The following is a 20581-nucleotide window of genomic DNA, read 5'->3' as shown; positions in this document are numbered from 1 at the left end:
GCCATCTTCGAGTCCATCTTCATATACAGCAGTACACATGCACCCAACATCATCATTTACAAACGTTACATAGATGATTTATTCTTTATTTATGATAATTCAAACGATGATGTGAGGTCTTTCCTCAGGAGCATTGAAGATAACACCTGGGGTTTTTGGGTTTCACCCCCGTAGTAAACCCTGACACAGTTGACTTCCTTGACCTCACTTTTTTTCATGACAATATAAAAATTCATACAAGAACCTACTTCAAACCTGTGGATGCGAACAGTTATGTCCACTATCAAAGTGGACACTACATCAAATGGTTGAGAAATATTCCACTCAACCAATACAAAAGAATCAAAAGGAGAGAAAAAAAGAGAGAGGAAAAAAAAGGAAATCTCAGGGATTTTTTATTTAACTTTTTTTGGGGGTGGTGGTTTATTATTATTTTTTTTTTTCTGTTTTCAACTGTGTTAGGTGTCAAGTTCCCACCTCTGCACACAGGGAATCTCGAGCCATCTCCGCTGTGGTCTCCCATTCTTCTCCAGCTGCAGTGGAGTCTGCTCAGCAGAGGTGTCAGTCCAGGCGTCTTGCTCAGTCTCACTCTGTGCATAGAGTTACTGCTGCTTTTCCAGCTTCTGCCATTAAAGCCAATGCTGGGCAACGGCGAGCAGACGCTTTTGGGACTAAGTCCTGCTTTTCCCCTTCTGAGCATGCCCAGGGCAAGATCTCCCATTGGAGATCAAAGGTCACATGCTCAGATACTGCAGCTGATCCAATTAGTCCTCCAGGAAGGTCCTGAAGGTGCTGAACTTCTGTGGCAGCTTTCCATTGGTCCTTTTTGGAAGGTCCTGTATGTGCTGCAGCTATATAAGCTTCGCATGACCGCACGGCCATGCGCTAGTGTATATTTGTATACGTGTGTGTGTTGATGAATGCAAGTCGTTCTTTAATATCCCCTCCCTTGTGTATGACACCTCGCGAAAGGTGGATGCTTGCTGTCCAGTTCTCGACTAGCGGTCAACATAAAGACACACGATACAGTGTCTACTGCTGTAGCCGCCAGTGCGGCACCATGCGCTTATAGAGCGCTTTCCTATCCCAAGTCTGGGTGGTTAGTGGCGTCCGCCAAAGCGGCACAGCATGCACTCTTGTGCTTTCAGTTATTTTGTTACTTTGACACCCCAGTTGCGGTGTCGAGCGCAAGTGGTCTGTAAGTACTCTAATCCAGTGTCTTGGGATAGAGTCCTGAGACTCCTTGCTTGCGCTCTTGGTGCGGTACCGCGGCCCTGTGACGCAACAGGGTTTGCTTCCTTCACACAGGGTGAAGCTAACCTGTGTGTGTATCCACATTGTACCGCCATATAGTCCGTCATTACTCAGCAGCAGGTTCCATCTCTGCACAGTGGACCCCGGGCTGCGAACGCACCTTATACCATCTCTCTTATAATTTGGTGCATTCCGCTAGCCCTAACACACTGTTATCTCTCTGATTTCACAGACTCTTGTAAAACTACTGCAGCGCCCCCGAGTCCTGGTCGATGCAGTAATGTTGTTCTTCCACCAGGGGGAGCGATATTATGTCTGAAGGCAATAGAGGAGATCTTCTGACCAGGTATCACAACCACACACAACACACTTCACACGCTAGTCCACCAGGGGGAGCAAAGGTTCTATCTACTAGGTCACTCCTCACAGATGGGTAAAACTGGTGGGTTGGTTAGAAAGTTAGACAGAAGCTGACTGGGCTTCGCAGGGACAGTCAGAACTCAACGGAGTTTGGCAGAAGCTGGCGGGAGTGGGTTCCAGTCAGATCCAGACTGCAGTCTGAGGAGTACGAGGGTCCACGGAGCTGCGCCTGCCCCACGTGCGGCAGCATCCTAGGAAAGAGACATTGAAAGGAAGTGTATTGCAGTGAGTGAGAAATGAAGGCATAGCCACAACTGGATACCAGAGAGGATAGTGACCAACGAGAAGCGGCATCCTTCTGGTGCGCGATCCGGTAGCCAGAATACCGAGGGAGTAAAGTGCTCTACGCCTTGCTTCAGAGACTGGCATGACAGTCAATTCCAAGTTGGCTGCCTGACCATAATGCCTAATAAGACACGGTGGCAACTTGTGGGGGTCGAGGCATCTCTAGGGTCCCTATAAACAAGCCTCAGGCCATCAGTCATACGGGTTTTGTTCTAACCGACCACGGGGAACAGTGAGAAGAGTAATAACAGTGAGGACCTCATTAGAGCTTATGCAAGTGGGAGCCTACTGTGTTACTGTGCGCATAGGAAGGCTATTGCATTCCACCTGGACAAGGAGACTCTGGATTTGCCTTCAGACCGGCCGGACTCTGCTTACCCTGTGATCCGGTACCCTGGACTGCGGACACTGAAGCCTTCAGTAAAGGTAAAGAGACTGCAACCTTGTGTCCTCATTATTCACTGCGCCTCACACCATCCACCATCTACACTCTGGGAAGCCCTGGGGATACACTCCACCTGTGGGGAGGTATACCATCTAGCTGCCATAACATCACCCCAGCGGACCCCTAAGCAGCATTGGTCACCCTGACCGAATACCACAGGTGGCGTCACGAACATTATCCCATACAAACTTTCCCTTTTATTGGACGTCCCTCAAAGGGCCACGGACCGGGTCGGGCCACCGTGACATCCCCACTGAGAACCAAAGGACCCGGTGCCGAGTACCCCATTGCCCTTGTGTGGGGCGCTCCACTACCACCAAACAAAACAATCCAATCAAATCCACCCACGGCTTAATGGTTCAAAACATCAGTAGCAGGGTCCTGGCAAAGAATAAATGTTTTAACACCGTAGGTTCTAGCACTCCCCCAGCTTGCAAAAGTTATTCATTTGCTTAACTACTCTTTTTAATGTGTTTTTATATTTAGATTTTTACATGTATGAGCAATGGTTTTAAGTAGGGTTGAGTGACTTTAACTTTTTTTGGATCGAGTCGGGTTTCGCAAAACCCGACTTTGTCAAATGTCGAGTCGATTCAAATCGTCCGATTATCGCGCAAAGTCGGGGATCGACCGAAACACGAAACCCAATGTAAGTCAATGGAGCAGCAAAGTCTCTCTCTCTCTCTCTCTCTCTCCTCCGTCGTCCCTGCAAAGCAAAGGTTGTGTTGGACTGTGGAAATCGCTACATCCCAAACGGTAATATGGGGGTTTCACCCCCTGTGACGCCGCAGAAAGCAAGCCGGAACCTATGTCATCACGCTGCCCACACTCCTTCATTGGCTGAAAAATGGCGGGGAAAGCGTCATATGAAACGCGACTTTGGTGCGAAGATCGCCGACCGCATGGCCGATCCCACAGTGGGATCGGGTCGGGTTTCATGAAACCCTACTTTGCTGAAAGTCGGCGATTTTTGAAAATGTCCGTTCCGTTTCGCTCAACCCTTTTTTTAAGTGCTATACTCAATTATATTTTATGATTGTTTTGTGTGTTTTATGATGTACATATGTGTTTGAATATGTGTTTAAGTCAGATTCCCCGCCCACGGGGGGGGGGGGGTGTTTTTTTGAAAGAAGGTGGCTCCATGTGCCTTCTTTTGCTATAAATACAAGACCCTGTATGTGTATGTGTATAGACTGTCCTGAGGAAGTGGTGTGATCACCACGAAATGTGTAGAAATAAAGTCTATTCTCTATTACATCTACTTGGACTTCTCTGGTACATTATCCTGACAGGCGAGCAGCGCAGTCTGATGCCCCATTCTCTTCACCTAGCAAAGGATCATCACATTGGGGCTTGCAGCAGCCGCCAATGCTAAGTGCAGTGGTTGTGTCTTGCACAACCATATTAGGTGAGTGAATTTATACTATCTCTCACGAATATTCCCTTTATCTCGGATAAGACCCTATTTGCGCTCTATATTCCTTCTAGCTACCTGCTCCCTCTTTGACCACTTACAATCTGGCATTTGACAGCACCATTCCACTGAAACTACCCTGCCTAAAATCACCAGCGGCCACATCCAAACACTACTTTGTCCTTCTCCTGGAGGACCAGCCATCTTCCTTCAACACAGTGGACCATTCCCTCGTACTACAGACACTCTCATCTGGCATCAGAGACCTGACTCTATCTTGGATCTCCTCATACCTAACAGGCAGGACACTCAGTGTACCACTCACGCACCACCTCCTCATCTCACCCCCTATCAGTCCCCCAAGGTATAGTTCTATGACTCTTGCTCTTCTCCATCTACACCCTCTGTCTAGGACAACTCATGGAGTCTCAAGGCTTTCAGTATCACCTCTATGCTGTTTACACACACATCTACCTCTTTGGACCTGATATTACCTCCTTACTAACCATAATCCCACAATGTCTGTCCGCTATTTCATCTTTCTTCTCTGCTATATTTCTAACACTTAACATGGATAAAATCAAATGTATCATCTTTCCACCATCTGATTTAACCACCCCGTTCACAACCAGTTTCCTCCATATATCTGTAACCTAGTTACAAGCAACCTCCAATTCTCACAAGATCTCCTACTCTACTCCCTTTTATCTCCTTTTCCCACAATTGCATACTAGAATTCTCCTGTAGATCCCCTCTACTCTGGAACTGTGTACCAAAACATATCAAATACTCGCCAACTATCAGAACCTAACTATCAGAAATACCTCTTCCGACAAGCCTACTACCTACACTAAAATTCGCTCCACCACAAGAATCTCTACCCTCATCTATTGCATCCTCACTCCTCTTTTGTAGCCTGTGAGACCTCACTAGCAGGGTCCTCTATTCTCCAGTACCAGTTGGTGACTTGTATTGTTTAAGATTTTGTCTTTGTTTTTATTATCTATACCCCTTTTCACATGTAAAGCACCATGGAATAAATGGCACTGTAGCAATAAATGATAATAATACCGCTGTGCTGCTGCCAAAGAAAGGAAGTCAAAAAGTTCAATTATACTATTTCTACTCTGGGGAAATTGGTGCCACTTTAGTGGTGGGTGGCATTAATTTTGGGAAATGTTTGTACTCCAAGTTGAGTCTACTTCATGTGTGTTGCCTGAATTTGGCAGGGCTCCCAGCACAGCAGGCCTACACCTGTCTTTCAACCACCTCTTAATTTCAACCAAATTTCAAAGCTGTAAATGTTGGCCCAGACCCTTATAGCTCATGCATAACAAATGGCTTACTGCTTCTGTGCCATTATGAAATGTTCTACTGTGGGTCAATTGATCAGTCAACTACCTGTGTTACTATCCTTACATTTTTCTATGAAACTGATGTTTGTACCACCTGGTGTGGCTGTGATAAAAAATAATTGAGCTTTTGCATGAGGTATCAAGGCTCCCAGCAAGAAGGCTTACACCACTCCCTTACCCAACACATTGTAATTTAAACTTCAATTCAAAGGTCTAAATGTTGTCCTAGACCTTCATACCTCATGCATGGCTCATGGCTGACTGCTGCGGTGCCGTTCTAAAATTTTTACTGTGGTTGAATCGATCAGTCACCTACCTGTGTTACTATCCTTCAATTTTTTCTAACATTGGTGGTCTACCAAGCAGGTATTTGTGCCACCTGAGTGTGGCTGAGCAAAAAAGCAGTTTAAGCTGTTCCATGAGGTATCAGGGCTCCCAGCACAGCAGGGTTACACTGGTTCCTCACCCACCTTGTCTTAATTTAAACTTTAAATAAAAGCTCTAAATGCTGGCCTAGACCCTGATACTTCATGCATAGTTCATGGCTAACTGCTTCTGTGTGATTATCAAATTTCCACTGTGGGTCAATTAATGCCACTTTTCCTGGTATGTGCCTCTAATTTGCGTTGTTTGGGAAGCTTTTTGGCCCCCCTGAAGGTGTTGTCTATGCGTTTGGGTTTGCCTCCCATTGAATTCAATGGGGTTCGGATATTTTCATTGAACCGTTCGACAAACTGTTCAGCGAATATCAGGATGTTCGCTGAATCCAAACGGAACTGAACCTTGAAATGTTCGCTCATCTCTAGTTGTTACCTAGCAATGACATAATAGTCCACCTAACCACAAAAGACTAGGGGACTGATTCATCAAGACCCATGATTCTCTCACTGTTCTTGATGAAGGGGCATGTTGGAGAGGAGGCTCCTGAATCATTAAGAGGAGCATGCTAGGTGTGCCTCGCCACAATTTTTAATCCAGCTTCTGTTTGTCATGTATTTGAGAAGAGGGGGTTGCCATGCCCCATCACACCTCTGTCCCACTCCAGTCACGCCCACTGATGGGACCTGGAAGGACACATATGGCATATTAGAAATTCAGAAGATACTCTCACCTCTAGTCATGGACCCATAGCACCCACCCACTAATTACTCTTAACCCCATGACTGGTAATCTGCAGTGCTGTGCATCCACTAAACTACTTTATTTTATACCCCAAGCAGTAGCATAGCTACCAGAGGGGGTAGAGGGGTCCACCCAGTGCTATGCTACCCTTAACTGTATCGGCATGCGCAGTTCACCACTACAATTACGCTCCATGGTAGAGCAGGGAGACAACGTCAGGTCATCAACACTGCATTTACAGTCTCTCTAAACCACAGGTCGCTTTAAAACTGCGGTTTACAGAATGGCCGAGGTGCTGATGCAAGTGCAGGATGTCAAAGTCCCATGGAGGTCACAGAATCGCGCCGCACCGGGACTCTGATGTCCTGTGCATGCGTCGGCGCTATGACAGTAAGTTGATCTACCCAAGCCTCGTTGGAGGACTCATCACAATTCTGGATTAGGTGAGTATATGATGTTTTTCCTATTTTAATTAAAACTTGTGGAGGCAACTTAAACAAAGGGTGACCCTGAAACAGGAGGAGGGGCACAAACATACTATCGTGCAGGCCCTATAAAGTGTGTGGGTCATTATACAGTTTGGGAGAAAATGTGGAGCCCATTATGCAGTGTAGTAGCGAAAGTGGGGCCCATTATACAATATAGTAGTTAATGTGGGGGCAATTATACAGTATAAGAGCCAATGTGTGACCTATTATTGTTAGAATCTGTTTAGTTTATGACTATCCGTCATTTTCTTGAGGAGTTCTGGCTGCTGGTCTTTTTCCTCTGGTTCTGGGTTTAAGGCTGCTTTCACACTAGCGTCGGCCAGACGTGCCGACATGTGTTGTGAAAGAAATGCCCAACGTGGGCAGCGGAAGCAATCTTACGATGCTTCCGCTGCCCCATTGTAAGTGCGGGGAGGAGGGGGGGGGGGAGTTTCGGCCGGGCATGCACGCCCGAAAATGGCGGACTCGACGCACAAAAAAAGTTACATGTAATGTTTTTATGTGCCGACGGTCCGCCAAAACATGACGCAACCATCGCACGACGGTTGCGACGTGTGGCCATACATCGCAATGCGTCGCTAATGTTAGTCTATGGGGAAAAAACGCATCCTGCAGACAACTTTGCAGGATGCGTTTTTTCTCCTAAACGACGCATTGCGACATACAGCCAACAACGCTAGTGTGAAAGTAGCCTTAGGTCAGGTATTTGTTTCACTCTTTATTAACCAGCACCTGCCTCCCAGTCCTTGCTGGACAGCAGTGTTTATCTGCTTGAGCTCTAGCTTGGTGCTTTGCTTTGTCTTCTATGTGTTTTATTTGTATTGTACCTCTGGTTCTGCTAGCCTTAGTTTCTGTTTTCTATTGGTTTCTGCAGCCTTCTCATTGTTTTCTATTAGGAGGTGACCCGTTTTTGAACCTAGTCCTTAGTTCTTTTAGGGAACCCCTTCCCCTTATCTATAGGTCTTCGCTTGAGATTAACCTAGGATCATCGGTGGGTCTATTCGCAAGGAATGGGTCGCCCACTCCATCGTGGGGTTTCAGCCTAGTCATAGTGCAGGGTCAGTTTTCCCCCTTCTACCTTAGTCCTGTGTTGCAGATCCGTAAAAATTATACAGTGTAGTAGCTAATGTGAAGGCCTTTATAAAGCTTGGGGGATAATGTGCGAGCAATTATATAGTATAGGATCTAATGTGGTGCCCACTTTACATTATAGGGGTTAATTTGGGGCCATTACACAGTGTGGGAGCAAATGTGGGGGCCATTATACAGTCTTTAGGCTAATGCAGCAGCAATAATACAGTTTGGGGGCTAATGTGAGGGCCATTATACAATTTGGAGGCTAATGTGGCAACAATTATACAATGTGGAAGGTAATGTAGGGGTCATGATATAGTTTGAATTTAAATTTAAAAAACTGACCGTCACATCCAAACATAGACTAAGGGTGAACAGGTGCTGAACCTAGAGTTACCAACTCGTATATAGTCAAATAAATAAGGCAGCACACTGTAGCGCCAAAACCTGCAAACATGAAACATGAAAATAGAATTGCGTTACTGCACTAGAAATATGAAAAATTGAGAATGTTTAGCGGATAAATTGGCCAATTTTATGTGTACCTTGTAGCCACGATAAGGCATTTCTCGTATACAATGGCCTAGCAATGCCTTTCCTCTCTCTGAGAATAAAGTCTTCATCTGAATGGGAACCTAATGTGTGTCCTGTCTTTGACTAAAATCTCTCGCTCTGTATACGAGAAATGCCTTATCGTGACTACAAGGTAAACATAAATTGGCCAATTTATGCGCTAAACTTTCTCAATTTTTCATATTTCTAGTGCAGTAATGCAATTCTATTTTCATGTTTCATGTTTGCAGGTTTTGGCTCTACAGTGTGCTGCCTTATTTATTTGATTATATAGTTTGAGGGCTAATTTGGGGTAAGTTATACAGTGTGAGGGTTACATATAGTTACATAGTTACATAGTTATTAAGGTTGAAGGAAGACTGTAAGTCCATCTAGTTCAACCCATAGCCTAACCTAACATGCCCTAACATGTTGATCCAGGGGAAGGCAAAAAAAACCCCATGTGGCAAAGAGTAACTCCACCATGGGGAAAAAAATTCCTTCCCGACTCCACATACGGCAATCAGACTAGTTCCCTGGATCAACGCCTTATCAAGGAATCTAGTGTATATACCCTGTAACATTATACTTTTCCAGAAAGGTATCCAGTCCCCTCTTAAATTTAAGTAATGAATCACTCATTACAACATCATACGGCAGAGAGTTCCATAGTCTCACTGCTCTTACAGTAAAGAATCTGCGTCTGTTATTATGCTTAAACCTTCTTTCCTCCAGACGTAGAGGATGCCCCCTTGTCCCTGTCTCAGGTCTATGATTAAAAAGATCATCAGAAAGGTCTTTGTACTGTCCCCTCATATATTTATACATTAACATAAGATCACCCCTTAGTCTTCGTTTTTCCAAACTAAATAGCCCCAAGTGTAATAACCTATCTTGGTATTGCAGACCCCTCAGTCCTCTAATAACCTTGGTCGCTCTTCTCTGCACCCGCTCTAGTTCAGCTATGTCTTTCTTATACACCGGAGACCAGAACTGTGCACAGTATTCTAAGTGTGGTCGAACTAGTGACTTGTATAGAGGTAAAATTATGTTCTCCTCATGAGCATCTATGCCTCTTTTAATACATCCCATTATTTTATTTGCCTTTGTAGCAGCTGCCTGACACTGGCCACTGAATATGAGTTTGTCATCCACCCATACACCCAGGTCTTTTTCATTGACGGTTTTGCCCAGAGTTTTAGAATTAAGCACATAGTTATACATCTTATTACTTCTACCCAAGTGCATGACCTTACATTTATCCCCATTAAAGCTCATTTGCCATTTAGCAGCCCAAGCTTCTAGTTTACATAAATCATCCTGTAATATAAAATTGTCCTCCCCTGTATTGATTACCCTGCAGAGTTTAGTGTCATCTGCAAATATTGAAATTCTACTCTGAATGCCCCCTACAAGGTCATTAATAAATATGTTAAAAAGAAGAGGGCCCAATACTGACCCCTGTGGTACCCCACTGCTAACCGTGACCCAGTCCGAGTGTGCTCCATTAATAACCACCCTTTGTTTCCTATCCCTGAGCCAGCTCTCAACCCACTTACACATATTTTCCCCTATCCATATTTTCCCCTCGCCATATGTGATGGCGATTATAAAGTTTGGGGCTTACTGAGGGGGCCATTATAAAGTGTGAGGGTTTTTGTGAGGGTCAATATACTGTGCTTTGGAGGAGCTGTGGAGACATCATAATGTGTATAGGGGAGCTGTGGAGACATCATACTCTGTATAGAAGAGCTGTGGGCCCACCATACTGCGTATAGGGGCGCTGTACATTGTGGTAGTGAGGGAAATTCAGCAGATGCCTGAAACTGCAGGGCACAGACCCAAATTCGGGACTGTCTGCTATATCTGGGACAGTTGAGACTACAGATGAGCGGATCAGTTAATGGACTAACAGTCCCACATCTAGATCGGTGCTATCGCTTACCTTGGCACTCCAGGAGGGGGCTGGAATAGGCAGAGATAAATGGAGGCCCCCAATGACCGTGCTTGGGTCATGGGCTCTCTTTTAAAAATAATTGTTCTGCAGGGATTGGCCGTTCCTGTGGTGTGGGAGGGGTTTGTAATGTGGGAGGTGGGGGGGGCTATATAAGTAAAAGTGCGGGAAAATCGGGCACATTGCCAGTTAGGAAGCCCTGGAAAGATAGAGCGCCCCCCCCACATAACTTTTGGCATTACCTCAGAGTGTTATGGAGTCGGTGGATACTCTGGTGGGGTGACTCAGGGAGGCAGCCAGGTCCAGGAGAGGTGGGTGGCTAGAGGAGCAGCTCTCAGCGCTTCTCGGCACAGCAGGAGCACCGGAGTCCAGCAGCAGGAGAGGCCGGCGCACGAGGCCCCCACAACGACTCTCACCAGAGGTGAGCGCACGCGGTCGGCGCAGGCTTAGGAGCCCCTCCGGGGACCCTGCGGAGGCTGGGTGTAGCAGTGCGGCGTCCCCCCGCTGTGCCCCCTCCAGCAGGAATCCTCCTTGCTGGCCGGCTGGCGCTGCTACAAGGAGCGGTGCGCAGCGAGGAAGAGCTGCGCCGGAAGTGAGGGCTCCAGCAGTGCGGTCCATGGCACAGATGAGCGGAAGACCAGCGGTAGGAAGACCGGAGCCCAGGAGTAGTGTCATGGCGGCCAGGCCAGATGGGAGCGGTTCTGATGTGGCAGTCTCCGGCGGCAGGAAGGAAGATGCGGCGAGCGGTGGGCGTTCGACGGCAGGAGCAGGACCGTACAGTGGGCGCGCAGGACGTCGGCGGGCAGCGGACGCCGCAGGGCAGGCGGTGTCTGAGCTGAGGACAGCGACGGACGAGCTTCGGTCAGGAAGAGCGGCGGGCAGTGGGGCTCCACTGCCTGGCAGGAGGAGTGGTCGGGTGCCAGAGAGGGAGCAGAGGCCTTCAGAGCAACTACGGTCCAGGTCTGGGAGAAGGTCGGTCGAGGGAAGTGCAGTTGACGCTCCGGTCCCCCCTGGTGACGTGGAGGCCAGGGGGGCGGGCCGGGAGCAGCACGATGGTGCAGAAGAATCGTTTTCTGATGGTGAACTGGACGTTGGGGAAGATCGGCGGGATACAGGACGCACGGCTGGCAGGGACACAGCACCTGTGCAGCTCGGTGAGTATCACTCTATGTCTAATTTGTCGCCCGGAGGGGCTTTTTGTGGGGAGGTTATAGCTGATCAGGCGTCGGGAGGGCGTGCGTCTGATAGCAGGGGGAGCGGTGGTTTGTCGGAGCCTGCATTGAGGGATGTCTTGGCGAGTGTTTCACAACTTTTGAGCAGTTTACAGAGCGGGGCAGGAAGAGAGACGGGGGTATCACTGGCCAGGGCATGGATCCCTGGGTCTGGGGTTTTGGGCCCGTCCGTAATTGATACGGGGAGTTTGTTAACGGGCGAGCAGTCGCCATCGGTGTCTGGTGTGTCCGTATCCATGCAAACGGAGAAGAATAAAGGGGACACGGTGAAGTTGGACGATATAGCTAAAGGCGAGGTGTACGTCTGTTTTGAGGGGCCGTTGGGGGCTCATTTGAAAAAGGAGGTTAAAGAAAAGATCTGGCGTGATGATTATGTGGAGATATTTTCATTACTCCCGCTAGAGAAATTTAATCTTGATAAAGGGAAAAAGGATGATAGTAAGAAAGAGGAAGAGGAGAACAGGAGGTGGCGGCTTATACCGCAGACGTTTGTTAACTGGTTGCAAGCGTTTGCAATACTAGCGAGTGTGATAGGTGAGAAGGCCCCTGAGAATTGTTCAGGCTTATTTTGTTATTTGGATGCGATTGGGGAGACGCAACGTACATATGGCGGACAAACATGGTTGCGCTATGATGAACAGTTCAGGCAGATGAAGGCGGTTCGGCCTGAGATACGTTGGGACCAAAAGGACATAGGGCTCTGGTTAAAAGTGATGGCTCCAAGCAGGTACGGGCAGTCCTTTCATGGGAGCGGAAGTAATGCCGGCCAGCAGGCAGGACATAGCAGCAGTGGTCAGGGAGGACAGGGATCTAAAGAGAAAACGGGAACGTGCTGGCAATTTAATGAGGGCCAGTGTAAATTCGGGAACACCTGCAAATTTAAGCATGTGTGTTCCCATTGCAACGGAGTTTCGCACGGGGCTTCCAAATGCTTCAAGAAAGCAAGAGGCAAATCGGCAGTGGGTGCCGGTCAAGGGGGTGACTCCGGTAAGGCTGGAAAAGATGGCCCCCTTTCTAAGTAGGTATACGGATCGGGAGAAGGCTAGTGTGATTACTCAGGGTTTTGCGGACGGTTTTCGTATCCCTCCCCCTGAACATGTTGTTCCGTTTGTGATTAAAAATTTGAGGTCGGCTGTGGTTCATGCAGGTGTGGTGAATCACAAGTTGAAAAAAGAGGTGGAGTTGGGGCGAATGGCTGGGCCGTTCCCTTGTTTACCGATTGAGGGGATGATCATTTCCCCGTTGGGGGTGGTCCCCAAAAAAGAGCCGAAAAAATTTCTTCTGATTCACCACTTGTCATACCCGAAGGGGTTGTCCGTGAATGATGGCATTTCGCAGGAGTTGTGTTCAGTTGTTTATACATGTCATTTGATATGGCAGTTCACTGGGTGCGTTGTTGTGGGACGGGAGCGCTGTTGGCTAAGACGGACGTGGAGTCTGCTTTTCGTTTGCTTCCTATTCATCCGGACAGTATACCGTTGTTGGGTATGTTTTGGAATGATGGTTATTATGTGGACAGATGTCTACCGATGGGTTGTGCTATTTTGTGTTCCTTGTTCGAGACTTTCAGTACCTTTCTGGAATGGGTTGTTAGAGAGGTGGCTGGTGTTTCATCTGTCATTCATTATTTGGATGATTTTTTGTTCATAGGTCCTCCGGATTCGATTGTGTGTAGGAATTTGTTGGCGGCCATGGAGTGGGTGGCGGATCATTTTGGGGTTCCCCTTGCGAGGGAAAAAACCGAGGGTCCTTGTACGGTCTTGAGTTTTCTTGGGATCTTGATAGACTCAGAAAACATGGAATGCCGGTTGCCTGAGGATAAATTGTTGGCTCTGAAGCAAGAGGTTGGTCGCGTGGTCAGGTTCAAGAAGGTCACATTAAAAGAATTGCAGTCTTTGCTTGGTCGGCTGAACTTTGCGTGTAGGATTATGCCCATGGGACGCATATTTTGTCGGAGGTTGTCCAGGGCGACGGTGGGGGTGCGTGCTCCGCATCATTTCATTCGACTTGGTCAGGAGCATAAGGACGACTTGTTGGTTTGGCACGATTTTTTGGTGCACTATAACGGTCGCTCTTTGATGCAGCATCAGGTGGTCAACAATTTTGACAGCAAAATTTACACGGATGCAGCAGGCAGTGTAGAATATGGGGCCTATTGCGCTGGTCAGTGGAGTGTTGGAGCGTGGCCAGACTTCTGGCGCGCGAGTGGTTTCACAAAGAATCTTGCGTTGTTGGAGTTGTTTCCCATTGTGGTGGCAGTGTTCATTTGGGGGGACGCTTTTGCTAATCGCAGGATTAGATTCCATTGTGACAACATGAGTGTGGTGTCGGTGATCAATTCGCTGTCGGCATCGTCTCCGCCGGTGATAAAATTGGTAAGAGAACTTGTTTCAAGATGTTTGAGGATCAATACTTGGATTTCAGCGGTGCATGTTCCGGGCGTTCAAAATTCGTTAGCGGATGCATTATCTCGTTTACAGTGGGAGCGTTTCCGGGAGCTGGCACCAGAGGCGGACGCGGCAGGAGCGGTATGCCCTTCTCACTTGTGGCGGATTCCTATGGAGGAGCGGGACGGTTGATTCGGGCCTCGGTTACGAGTCAGACTTGGGCAGCATATGAAGCTTCCTGGCAGGTTTGGCAGAGTTCGGTTTTGGAAAGGTGGGACTTGGAGTTCGACGAGGACAAGTTGTTAGCCGTTTTGTTTTTGGTCGGAAGAGCAGCTGAGGCAGGTTGGTCGGTTTCTAAAGTTAATAAGTTCGTGACTGGGTTAGCGTTTGGCTTTAAGCTGGAGGGCTCAGTAGATGTGACGAAGAATTTTCTGGTGCGTCAAGCATTAAAAGGTTACCGTAGGGATATTAGAATGGTGGATGGGCGCAGGCCTATATCGTTTCAGGTCCTGGAACGTTTGGGTGGAGTTTTGGTTGATTTGTGCTGCTCTCATTTTGAAGCGGTGCTGTTTCGGTTGGCTTTTTCTCTGGCCTTTTTCGGGGCATTACGAGTTGGGGAGTTGGTGTCACGCAGCAGGGTTAATGCTGGTGGTTTATTGGCCCAAGATGTTGATTTTTGGACGGGAGGCATTGTATTTTGGATCCGGCGTTCCAAGACGGATCAAATGGGGTTTGGAAAACGGGTGGTGTTAGGAAGAGTTACGGGGTCATTTATGTGCCCGGAACAATGCTTACGGGAGTATTGGAGTTTATGGGCCGGTCGTTCTGGCCCACTGTTGTGCCATCAGGACGGGGTTTTCTTATCCCGTTTTCAATTTATTGCGATTCTACATAGAAGTTTGAAGGCCTTGGGCTTTTCGCGGGACGAATTCGGATCGCATTCCTTCAGGATAGGGGCAGCGTCGGAGGCTGATGGCTTAGGTTTGGGGCCTGATGTTATAAAACGTATTGGTCGCTGGAGTTCAAGCCGTTATCGGTCTTATATTCGGCACTAAAGGGTTGTTGTGTAATGGGCATTTTTTGTTAACGGTTACTGTTATTATATATTGCAGGTCAGGATCCATATCTTGTCTGGATATTTGGACATTCCTTTGTTTATTGGGGGGCGCTTCGGGCGGACGCCAGGCCGGACGGTAGGCAATTGGGTTTCTGCCATAAGGAAGCGTTAATTCGGTGGCTCGGTTTTCGGGGTATGGCTTGGAGTAGGGCGATTCATTATTTTTTCCGTGTTGCCCGCTTGGATGGAGCACCAGATATTGTGGTGTTTCATCTGGGTGGGAATGATTTGGGGTCAAAACCGGTGAAGGACTTGATACGGGATATTCGTTCCGATTTTCTACGGTTGTGGATGTCTTTTCCTAGGGTTCTGACGGTGTGGTCGGATATTGTCCCTCGTAAGACATGGAGGGGTGCGCGATCCGTCAAGGGGATCAACAGGGCTTGAGTGAAGTTAAATAGGGCTATTACCAAGTTTGTATCCAGAAATGGAGGTATATGTGTTCGGCATTTCGAGTTGGAGTCAGGTGTTGGAGAATTTTGGAGGGACGATGGGGTGCACCTGAACGAGATTGGCATTGATTTATGGGCCTTGGTTATTCAAGAAGGAATTGAGAAAGCGTTGGGGCACTCGCAGGCCTGAGGTGTTCAGGGCTGCGAGTTTGTGGCGGGGGTGGGGTTCTTGGAGTTTATGCGGATTCAGCGGCTAAGGAATTTGAAGGAAATTTCGGACAGTTAAACGGGTTTGGTGTTCTGGCATTTTGGTTACAGGCTCTGGACGGGGTGTTTACCCTTGGAGCTGGTGGTGGTAAATTTTTCCCAAAACGGGAATTATGGTGCCCTCGAGCTGGTGGTATGGCTGGGGGTAAATTGAGGTGTTTTTATGTTTTTTGGTTTTGCCAAAATAATTTAAGCCAGAATTTTCCCGTTGGGCTCCAAGAACCCTCCCTTCTAATTTTGCATAAATTATGCTAATGTTTAATAAAATGTTTTTTGTTTGTTTTTTAATAAACTGGCCGCTATGGCCATAATTATCCAAAAATTGAAATTGGTGTTACGTTTTTATTTGTAATATTGATTGGTTTATCAAAAAATGGTGGGTGAGGTTGGGATATTAGGGGGAGCCATATTGACCATACACGGTCATGGCACGGCCTTTCATTAGCCAGGGCTGGCTCAACATCATCTGAGTGTCCTGCTCATCTCTAGCTGAGACCTATGGATTTATTTTTTGTTCATTCATTCAATGTCGTAGCAGCCAGAACGTTCTCATCCTTGTGTAGCTACACTAATTGACATCTGGCTTTTTTGTGTCTGTACGGCCGTGTTCACACTTTGCATAAATACTATGTTTTTTGTTTTACGCAGGATCTGTACCAAACTACACAATAACAATCTTCTCTTATGTGATGTGGTTTTGGTGCAGATCTGAAGCCATGTTTTTAATGTATTTTTTATAGTACAGAAAAGCTTTGATTCTGCACTTAACTGCAGTTTCAGTTTTTACATTTTTTTTTAGGCGCCACATAGAAGACTAGAGAGAGAAAAAATCATCTGAACTCTGCGGTTTTGGTGCATTTTTCTCTATAGGCCTCATCTTAAAAAAAAAAGCATGAAAACAAAAACTTGCATTTTTACGCACAGAATCAAAGTTTTTCTGTACCATTAAAAAAGCGTTAAAAAGTCTGCTTCATATTTGCAGAAAAATCGCATCAAATAAAGGGGAAAAGTATAAAAGAAATGCAGCAAACACATTAATAATCAGAGAGGATTGTTATTGTGTTGTATGGTAAGGACACCTCCAGAAAGTACCGCATATACTTGAGTATAAGCTGACCCGAGTATAAGCCGACCCCCTTAATTTTGCAACAAAAAACTGGGAAAACTTATTGACTCGAGTATAAGCCTATGGTGGTAAATGCAGCAGCTACCGGTAAATGTCAAAAATAAAAATACGGTAGATAGAAATAAAAGTAAAATTAATTGAGACATCAGTAGATTGTGTTTTTGAATATCCATATTGAATTAGGAGCCCCATATAATGCTCCATACAGTTCATGATGGGCCCCATAAGATGCTCCATATTAAAATATGCCCCATATAATGCTGCACAAATGCTGATTATAGCCCCACAAAATGCTCCATACAGATATTTGACCCATATAATGCTCCATACAGTTCATTATGGCCCCATAGATGCTCCATATAACAATGTGCCACATATAATGCTCCATAAAGTTCATTATGGCCCCATAAGATGCTTCATATACAAATGTGCCACATATAATGCTCCATACAGTTCATTATGGCCCCATAGATGCTCCATTTAACAATGTGCCCCATATAATGCTCCATGCAGTTCACTATGGCCCCATAGATGCTCCATATAACAATGTGCCCCATATAATGCTCAATACAGTTCATTGTGGCCCCATAGATGCTCCATATAACAATGTGCCCCATATAATGCTCCACACAGTTCATTATGGCCCCATAGATACTCCATATAACAATGTGCCACATATAATGCTGCTGCTGCAATAAAAAAAAATGACATACCTCTCGTCGCTGCCCTCTGCTCCTCACCGTCCCGTCTCTCCGCACTGACTGTTCAGGCAGAGGGCAGCGTGCACACTAATACGTCATCGCGCGTGACCTGAACAGTCACTGCAGAGGATGCGGAAGACGGAGCGTCGGTGGAACGGGGAAAGGTGAAAATGAAATACTCACCTGCTCCCGAAGCGGTCCCTGGCAGCTTCTCCCGGACAGATGGTCTCCGGCGCCCACACCTTCTTCCTCTGTTCAGTGGTACCGCTCATTACAGTAATGAATATACGGCTCCACCCCTATGGGAGTGGAGTCCATATTCATTACTTTAATGAGCGGCACCACATGACCGCTGAACAGGGGAAGAAGCTGCCGGCGCCGGAGACCGTGGGACATGCAGGGATCGCGTCAGGAGCGCCAGGAGTAGGTGAACGTCGTCGCTCCCCCTCACCTGCCGACCCCCTCGGCCGACCATGACTCGAGTATAAGCTGAGAGGGGCACTTTCAGCCCATTTTTTTCGGCTGAAAACCTCGGCTTATACTTGAGTATATATGGTATGTCTATTTGCTAATTTGTGATGTGTATTATAAAAAAAAGCACATTAAAAGGTACATTTTTTCATCAACAAATGTTTTTCATTATTTTTTTGCAATTTTATAGGATGGAAAAAATCTCTTATTCTCCCTTTAGAATACAAATACATAGAAATACACTTCTATATAGGGATGTATCTCTATGTATTCTGCCTGTGGAGTCAGAGCCTGCAATACAGATCATGTATACAAAATTCTCCCTGTTACATGACCAGAAATTGTGGCTCAATAGGTCTAGTTCCTGTCTGTAATGTTCTGGGTTCAAATACCATGGAGACTCACAAAAAAGAATAACATGATGTTTTTGTAATTGCTTTTTATTAATTTTAGTCGTTTTTTTGGAACATAAAAATCTGACTTTTTCTTCACGTTTAGTATACAGGGAATAGAGAAATACATTGTTATAAGCAATATATCTCTATGGACATGTATAATCTGCTTCTGGGTTTATTGCCTACAATACAGATCAAAACTACCAAATTCTACTATCTATTAAGGTCTTCCAGCCCCACAAATAAAATCCAGTAATATCTGCACTCCAAATCCAAATGTCCCCCTCCATCTGAGCCCCACTGTGCCTTAACCGCAGTAAGAGGCACACATATTTGGCATTATTGTAGTGGGATGCGCGCACTTAATTTGTGGGGTGCATGTTTCTAGAAGCATAAGCAGGGCACAATGTATAGGGGGCGCTGCATCATATGGGGCACTACACTGTATGGGCTCACAATGTATCGACAATAAACAGGCAGATATCCAAATCTTCAGAAGAAAAAAAAAAGTGTGGATGTTACAAAATACCTCTACTCCGGGAATACGCTGACGGATACCACTCACAGCATGATAGCTGTTTATAAATATTCCTGCATCCACCAAACCACACTGCAGCACCGACCACTGACAGATACCTTTCACAGACACCCTTGATAAAGGCATTGATGCCGAAACGTTGGATGGATTGATGTCGGTATATCCTCTTATGTCAGCTGTGAATTAAAGTGGATATTACTTTGAAAAACTTTTTGTGACTTATTGAGTGCCAAAGGTCATCACTTCACGATGTTACAAAATAGTCACTGCAGCCGTACTGTAGATGAATTCATTGAGAAGCGCAATTTCTACAATGGGGTCACTTTTTTTTTTTTTTGATGCTGTTCTCACGTTAAGGGCTAAAGAAACAAGCGTATGGAGCGAGGCTGCACTCACTGGCCGTCTGCTGGGGCTATTCATAGGTCTGCAGTCACATAGAGTGACTGCAGACGTATAGATTTGGACCGAATACCCCCTTTAAGATCAAAATTGGCTCTGTCACTAAGGGATTAAGTGTAAATAAAAAATTTTCTAAATTGTAGTCAAATTTCAAATATTTTAATAAATAAGCTCAAATTATATTGGGCTAAATTTACCGCTAACATAAAATTCAATGTGATTAAAACAATCTCATTTAATTAAAATAACAATTGGAGAGTCATGAAACGAAATAAGCAAAAAATCTCGAAATAACTCAAAATATAACTGTCATTTGCTTTAGGCTTATCCAGATGCTAGTGATTTTTCAGGCATGCAAGAAAGTACTGGTTTTCATCAGTGTTTTTTATAAGATTTTCATGAGTGTTTGGTCAGTATTAGTATTAGAGATAAGCAGATCGCTTTACACAACCCTGGTCCACGCTCTAGGTCAGTGGATAAGAGGTTCCCAGGCCATTGGTAGGAGGCTCCCAGGCTGTGGATAGGAGCTGGACGAATTTCCGAACTCAGGCTCGATTTAAGATCTGCTGACCTGGCACTTTGTCACTTGTCCAGATGCTGTTATGCCAGGCTGGGCAATCAAATGCCAGAAATTGGAAGCTCATGACCCTGATACAGCTCCTGTCCATGGTCAGAGAGCACTGACCTGGACCGTGGTTGCATGAAGAATTCTAGTCATCTCTAGTCAGTATATTACTTTTTACTGTTGGGACACATTGAGTTTTTTGGTGAGTTTTTTTTACCTCAGTATTTTAAGCCAAAACCAGGAGTGGGTGATAAATTCATAAGTGATAATGTGTTTCTACTATACTTTTCCTCTGATTGTTCCACTCCTGGTTTTATCTTACAAATATTGCGGTGAAAAACTCACCAAATGCTGAACGTGTAAACTTTTCCTTAGGGTAAGTCGCTGCGATCAGGAAATTGCAGCATTTTGGAAGCACCGTATTTTCGCTGTCTTCTAATCATCACCACAACTCATAGACTTGTATTAGTAAATTTGTTCCATGACTTGAATCAAAATTGTACATGTCTCCATGTTTCGGTGCAGACCACTAGTTTAACAGAAAACACAGAAGCGTGTACAGCACCACAAACTATAACATAGAAGACACAGAGCATGTATGTGGGAAACTGATGTCTGAATGAGTCCT

At 46.0% G+C, this 20581-nt stretch overlaps 1 protein-coding gene across 4 annotated transcripts in view; it reads left to right on the top strand.

Annotated features, from left to right (window-relative positions):
- SHISA7 (shisa family member 7) overlaps positions 1 to 20581 on the top strand; it is a 592632-nt gene that overhangs the window by 525829 nt on the left and 46222 nt on the right. The window lies entirely within an intron of this gene.

The sequence above is a fragment of the Ranitomeya variabilis genome, chromosome 4 (genome assembly GCF_051348905.1).
Source record: "Ranitomeya variabilis isolate aRanVar5 chromosome 4, aRanVar5.hap1, whole genome shotgun sequence".
Classification (NCBI taxonomy): Eukaryota; Metazoa; Chordata; class Amphibia; order Anura; family Dendrobatidae; genus Ranitomeya; species Ranitomeya variabilis.
The sequence above is the reverse complement of the archived record's forward strand: the minus strand, read 5'-3'. Positions and strand labels throughout refer to the sequence as shown.